Raw genomic sequence first — 7934 nt, 5'->3', positions numbered from 1 at the left:
ATGGAGATTGGCTAAGCTAACGCAGTATATGCCCCGACCGTCCACACTCACAACAATCCCTATACAGACATAAATAAGGCAGCGACTGTATTCACCATGACACAGGCAGTCTGTGGTGTGTACTTGTTTAACTTTTGTCGAGTTTCTGAACATATATAAGGAGCTGTGAGCTCTGAGTGCTAACAGCTAACGGCTGATGTTGTGTTTCTGGATTTCTCATTGAAGATGACGTCACGGCTCCGCCTACACTGCGTTACTATAGTAACTACCCCAGTTCCTAAACTGTAATGGAAGCGCAGCATGAAGTGAGTCGGCCCTGTTAAGGCCCAACGCGGCCAAGCCGTACCGAGCCGTACCGAGTGTGGCCGAGGCCGACCGTGTAGTGGAAATGCGCCATTAGAGAACTGCTGATTCGGGGTCCTGAGCTTGAAAGAAAAAAAAGAGGAGGTGGAGCTAATGCCTGCTCAGAATTACATGGCAGATTCAGCTCAATGCTCCCGTGACTAAATGCCGTCATGTTCCAAACCACATCAAGGATTATTTCTGAAACTGTATGGAGCCCAAATAATTTTTCTGCCGGTTTACCACAAGGTGAGTTGTTTCTGATAGCAACTTTCTGATAGTGCCGTGGGTCCACATTTCCGATATTACGTCATATCGGACGCACATCTGGATCAGCTCCATTGTACCCCCGTTTTTAGAGATTTGAGTGCGGAGGAAAAGACATCAAAAAGTACATTTTGCATAATAGGTGACTTTTAAGTCAAGTGAGGTCATCATGTGTCTGCCAAGCAAGTCGAGTCCGAAGTCATCATTTTCATAACTCCAGCCCAACTCAAGTCCCGTGGTCCACCACTACTGACTGTAACATCTCTTTAATAGGCAAATGTGAGCCTAACAACAATCAATTCATATGTTCAAATTATACTCAGACATCACTGTGTAGGCACTATTTTTGCGACAGTCTCACAGAGCCACTCGATTGGTTATGCACTGTGACAACATGATGTCCTGACACAGTATTAGTAGTATTAGTAGTTGTTGCTATATTATGTATTTTTAATATACAGTTTTGTGCGGTATGAAAATAAAATAAATAAATAATCTTTAATTAAAAATTGAAGGTTAGAACCATGGCGCGTTCAGAGGCTGTCAGTGTCATGGCAACAACCTTGTTCCAATCAGCTGGGGACTTTTGCTGCATGCCTTCAGAAATACAATAACATCAATAGAATATCGATTAAATATATATGTAAAAAAAGGATGCACATACACTCTGATAATGCCTTTAAATCACTGGGAGCAGGGGTCACAGGGTCTTAAAGGGTATGAAAGCTACTTAAACAGTCTTAATAGATTTCTTCAATGATCCTCCTTTTGCCTTCTGAGGCTTAGGTTCAGCTCAGTACTGTGGACTTTAGGGATTCTCACTGGATATTTTATTCAGGACAAATCTAGTTAATTTACCAATGTGCTGTGTGCCAAATACACAGTGGTGTCGCTTCTCCTCAGCTGTGAAATTAAAACTGTTGGGGAATACAAAATAGAACCCTGGTGGGCGTCGAAGAAACGCTGTGAGGGGAAACGTATGGCTGACCTTGAGTGTGCATGCACATCTGTGTGCAGCGATGCACACACAAACAGCACGTCTGTGTCTGGGTAAATGTTTAATGCATGATGATTCTATACAGTAATTATAGTCTACAGTATGTCCTGTGTTTGCACTAGTTTTGGTTAAGCCCCTTGCTGTCCTAGTGAACACTGTGTGTGATTCAGTGTATGGAGTAATCCTGACCTTCATTATTGGATCACACAGTGAAGGCAGGCGGGGGTCAAACACTCTCTGCTGGGCGGTGGTGGCAGTAGTGAGGAGGAGGTAGACTGTATTAGCGATTAGCACAGAGCCCCAAGGGGAGCCAGCTTCAATTACTGCACACAGCTTGCTTCCCAAGCGAGAGAGCCTAACCGCACACTGCTAATCTGCAGATACAACATCTGGAGGAGACATCTCTCTCACAAGCCAACCAGAGCTCTGCTAGACTTCAGTGGAGAGGTGGAAGAGCTTGATCAGGAATGGAGCTGTGATTGAACCAAGACGAGCATCAAGGGTAAACTTGTATCTGGTGGAAAGTGTGATGTGTACACCAAAATGTCAGCATCTCTTCAATTTTTTTCTCCTCCCTTCTCCTTTCCCCTCTTCCCCTCTCAGTTACGCTCTTCAGGATTCTTGTGTCTAAGTGTCAGTCTGAAAATTACCAAAGCCGGCGAACGAGCTAATTTCCCGTTTCCATGGTCACAGAAGAAGCTGTCTCAGTATGTCAGATGTTAAAAAAGCAAACCAGCTATTAGAGCACTCAAACATGCAATGTCTGCACATGGCTTCACACACAAACATCAACACAAAAAGAACATGAAGACACACTTTCAGGCAATTTTGTGCAAACATTATAACGCTGTGAATTTGGGTCCTTTGATATTTCCTGTTGATGAATCTTCAGTCACTGTTTCCACAGATGTTCATTTTATGAAATGATGTACATGGATTTGAGATTCTGTTGTACGTGTTCAATATGTTGTACATTATTAATATGAAATGTTTTTTTTTCTTACGAATAAAACAAATACACGGAGGATATGAGTCAGAATTGGTACTGAAACTGAAATGCTTTGGTATGAATATCAGTAGAATATAAAACACAAGGACAAAAGCAATATTTAAATATAATGTTCCCAATTACAATGTGGTTGTGTGCATCAAAGTGAATGTCCAAACATTATAACACCATGTGACAAAGTTCACAAAGCCCAAAAGAAAGTTTTGTTTTTGTGAGTTTGGTTTGGTGGAAATTGACAGAAATTGACCTCAGAGAGCTTTAATAACTGACCTCGCTAATGCTCTTGTGGCAGAGTGGGACCTAATGATTGAAGCCAGTGTGTGATTGTTAAATATGATTGATTGTTTGACACGAGACACTCACTGTTCTGTACTGCCCTTTTACAAGTCAAAGCTGTTTGTATGTTAGTGTGGTCTGAATCTTCCCATGCCAATTTCTTGCCACTTTAAAAGTGGATAGTTAGAAAGCATCCGGACTAAAAACATCACAAACTGGCATGGGATGATTCTTTTTCGATTTTTCTTGGGTATCATGAATGGACATCAATGTGTACAACTCTGTGTTGTTGAATGGCAATAAAGGAACCTTGAATACTATCCGTTTCATTATATAGACTCTATGCATTACATTCATGCACACAATGTTGACAATATTGCAGTTACTGCACATATTGTATATTCTATAATTTATTGCATTCTATTTCAATGTAAATTACTGCTTTATTTTATTGCTATCTATATTTGTTATTACAGTGTTCTTAATATAGTTCGCTATCTGTGTTCTTTTTTTACATTTGTGTTTTTTATTACTTTTATATATGCACCACGACACCTAGTCAAATTCCTCGTACGTGTGGTACCTATGGTAATAAACCCGTTTCTGATTCTGACTCTGATATCACAGGATCTTCAATAGCAGATGGATTTTGCCCAGTTGAATAGCAGATGTTTATTCCTTTAAGCTGTACAGTACACATTTTTGGCACATTCATTTTTGTATCCATGAAACTTCTTGAAGCCTTTACCAAGGAGGATAAAAATACCCATCCATTCATGTCTGGATCCTTTGGGTTTCCAAGTTAAAATCAGGACAAGAGACAAACACTAGAAAGAGAGCCAGCGGTAAAAGCACACATTTCTCTGCGTATCCATCTGAGACAGCAACAGAGAGATGAGGACAAGAGGAGACGGAATAAAGGAGTGGAGGAACTAAAAAGTTCTCATAGCTGACTTTAAGAGATGATGCTGCCCCTGGGAAAGAAGTGTTTTTCTTTCATGTGAATTAGTCCGCACGAGCTACCTAATTAGAGCGTAAGCTGACATTAATAAAAGTCACAGTTACTTACTGCTGTTTCTTAATACAATGAGACCGACGCCAGATATTACGCCCCAAGGGTCAACAGTTATTGTTTTGTAATTTTTTTATCTCAGCAGATCATATTTAATTGTGTCTTTTTGGCGAAATGCAGAGTAGGTTTATGTATTAAGCAGGGCCAAGGACAACAGTCTCAATGGCAATGACGTGTGCCCTGTCTAGATGCTGACCTCTAGGTAATCCATAAACATTTCACACACACACACACACACACACACACACACACACACACACACACACACACACACACACACACACACACACACACACACACACACACACACACACACACACACACACACACACACACACACACACACACACACACACACACACACACACACACACACAGCACCTGAAAGTGGCATAACGGTGTGATCCTCTACAACAAGAGAGACACCAAAGTGCTATTTCAAAGAGCAGAGATCTGTAGTGAAAAGAGATTGCCTGTGACCACAGGAAAACCCAAGCCCAGATAGGAAGAAAAATAGCTCCCTTCTTCCCATGAAAGCTTTTTTCCACCTGGTTAAACCCCACAATCTACGATGTGAGCAGAACGGTGAAATCTGCTCCTCAAAGAAGAGACGGGTGAGTTCAAAGCAGGCCTGGCACTGCAGGAGAGCGGTAATCACGGCAGCACAGGATGTTCTGCCGTGACAAATGGAGGCCACAGTCCCAGAAACACCAGCGCTCTCTAGGCTGGAATATGTGTTGTTACAATGAGGCATCAAGACTGCAACGTGTCTGATTGCTCCATCCTTCCATTTGGGTTGCTCATCTGGCAGAGAGTTTGCAGATGTGCTCGGTGTTGGCGGCCTATATTGCTGAGCGACCTTTTGGCTGGCCGGTTGAATTGACAAGTTTGTGAAAAGGTTCTGCTCTCTTGCTGACAGATCCTGGGGATAGCTGACACTGACGCACACCGGAAAGCAAAACAAAGACAGAGAGAGGACGAAAGGACGAGAGGCTTGCATGATCTTAATAGTGTTTGGTTTCACGCTGACGTGTTGTTTAAAAGTTATGACAGCTCAGACGGAGCATAACACCAAAGTTATAGCTGGTAATTGGTAAGGGCAGAAGGTTCCCTGTGTGTGACCAGTGATATGTCCTATCCAATCTTAATGAAGAACCGCTAAACTCAAACTCAGATCATCGATTGCTTTCACTTAAAGATAACCACGGCTTGTTCCACAACGATCTTCCCTGTTTTTTCTCTTCACACTTCATCACTCCAACCCTGCGGCGGTGTGAGCGTGCTTCTCAAAAGTGTCAGAGTTGACTTGCTCTGGCACCCCTTGCCATCTGGCCTCTCCCCACTGTGGTGATACAGACATCAGTGAATGACAGCGTGTGAACAGCCTCGTGTGGATTTAGACGGATTGCGCATCAACAATAGCTCATAACACGGGATATCTAATCAGCCTGGCTCCATTCTGCATTGGTTTTTCTCAGAAGAGGGGTTAGAGCAGCAAGAATGTGAAGAGGGCACTCGAGGACTTTCTGTTCCCAAGGCTGTTACTTCAGTGATTCGCAGGCAGCAGTGTCCCACCTCCAAGCTGCAAACCAACAAAATGTGTACTTTAGCAGAGTTCCTTTCTTCTCTCTGTTCTTCTGTCTGTTAGCGTCTCTCTGTACACTCTCATTATAGTTAATCAGCGCATACAGATCTTCATTTCAGCGCCCTCCCCAGAGCTGTGGGCAATACTGATGCTAACATAAAATAAACTGCTCAATGAAAGAAATGTATTGACATTTTAGTGAACATGCTAATCTGATTTCTGGGTGAGATTTAGATGAGAGGATTCATACTTGGTGTTATGGCATTGTGTGTTCAATATGGATCTTCCAGCAAGCAGCTTGGTATCTTAGCATGTTTGGAAACAGCCAGTCTTTCTCTGTAAAATAAACAAGTATTTTAAGTGCCTCTAAACCTCAGTCAATAACACGCCATGTCTTGATTGTGAAATCCGAATAAAAAACAGTTTGAGGAGTAAAACAAGAAATTTGAACGGCTGTTTCAAGTCTTTAGGCAAAGCGAACAGGTTACTGCCAGATACAGCCAGTAAGAGTTTCACAAACACGTGTATTGACCAAACTTTCAAACTACACCATTGTAAGGACAGTTTCTAGGAGTTAGCAGCACCGTTGCGGTAACAAGCTGCAGAATGCTTAACCATGCTAACGCTCACTCAGTCAGAGGCCATCATTATGAAAATATAACTTTAAAAGTAATACTGTTTAGTCGCTGTTTCCATTTACAGCAGCGACTGAACAGAGTTTTATAAATATGACAGATATCTAGGGTGGCCGTAAGATAACATAAAACTCGAAAGGCCCAATCTAGAGCCAGAGTTAGCTCTGTCTGTTCTGAGCTACTTTAGCAACCGCACATAGCAACATTGCGGACTCCGTGGAAGAGGACCCACTCCTTGTTCAGGTATATTAGGCTCATCCTAAGCTTATGAAAACCCAACAATTCTCAATCAATTTAATTAAATTCTACTAATAGATTCTCCCAAATCTTACAAACTGAGCATTTTAACCTAATACTTAGTTCTTGTGACTGAAGGCTCAAGTCCCATTTGTCCTTTTTCCTATCCATTTATTTTGCCGTCTCTCCCAAACTTTCATTCCTTCTGAAGACTAAGACATTCTCTCCATAATTATTATCTATGCTTATTTCTTTCCGTTACAGTCTCAGCAGTCTGTCTCTCTTTCTCCCACGCTCTGACTCCTATTTTGTTGCGAACACAGCTAACGGCCTTCACCCCCCCCTGTTTTACAATCTCATGTTCCCTCTCTGCTGCTGGAACAGTTTGATTTGAATGCAGAACTGCAGCTTTCTCAGTCTCGGTGTAGCTGCGGGCCTTCTCTTAGATTAAGGTATTTTGCTTTCCTTCTTTAAAAAAGGAGAAGAAGAGGAATCTCCACAGTGACTTGACTGAGTAGTGCCGAGAGCTGCCTGGCCTTTCGGCTTCACCCAGCACATCATCACACGGACAGTGAGGGCAAGGAAAGATAAAGGGAGATTGAGTATAGCGATAGACAGAGCTGAGATCAAGGTCCCGGCGGACGCCAGCACTCCCACTCTCTTCATGCTGATGACTCACAGAAAGCATATCCGCTGGTGTTCTTACCCTCAGCTTTACATTTCTATCAACCAGGCAAAGATGGAGCACAGAGAAATTCTCACCTTCTAATACGTTCAAAAGAAAGGTTTGCTTTGTGACTTGAGGAAAAAACATCTACATTTCCATCGGACAAAGCATACCGTAAACAAAACGCCCATTCGTTTTGATGTCACAAACAGATGAATGAAAATGTGGAGTACTGGATGACGTTATCTTGAACAATGTGGTCCTTTTAATATAAAATAAGAAATACAAATTAGAGTAGAAACTCAAATGCACAATCAGCATTTTGTTAAAGGTTTGGAGTGTAGGGAAGACTCCTAGGAAGCACAAGGGCATAACACTCATGGAATTGAGTCTAATTATGTGTATTCCTTTTATTTACACAATTTCATGATGTTTCTCTGTTAATCCTGCTCACAGTTATTCATTATGAGCTAACTTTGTCAGACTTTGAGTGATAATGAGGCTGGATTGGTGAGGTTCTCAATGTAATAATTTAGCAGAATTATTTATTATAATGCCTAGTTTAGCTAAACAACATTCTGTATTAGATGACATGTCCTTGGTCTTAGATAAACCTCCATGTTTAGTGTTTCGTAGGTTAACTAAAGTTTAATATCATAATTAAAAACCTGCAAATGAATGTTTATATCTTAGTATTCAAATGACACATTCTTAACAAAATGCCATTGTTACATGCCACCTGCCATTCAATAGTATGTTTTTTGACTAATTTCATTGCTTAAAGACTCAGTCTTGATCGTGATCAAACTAACTGTGGTGGGCTTTTGGCATTGTTGCTATGACTACA

Source organism: Trematomus bernacchii, unplaced genomic scaffold (genome assembly GCF_902827165.1).
Source record: "Trematomus bernacchii unplaced genomic scaffold, fTreBer1.1, whole genome shotgun sequence".
NCBI lineage: Eukaryota > Metazoa > Chordata > Actinopteri > Perciformes > Nototheniidae > Trematomus > Trematomus bernacchii.
Note: the sequence above shows the minus strand (reverse complement) of the source record.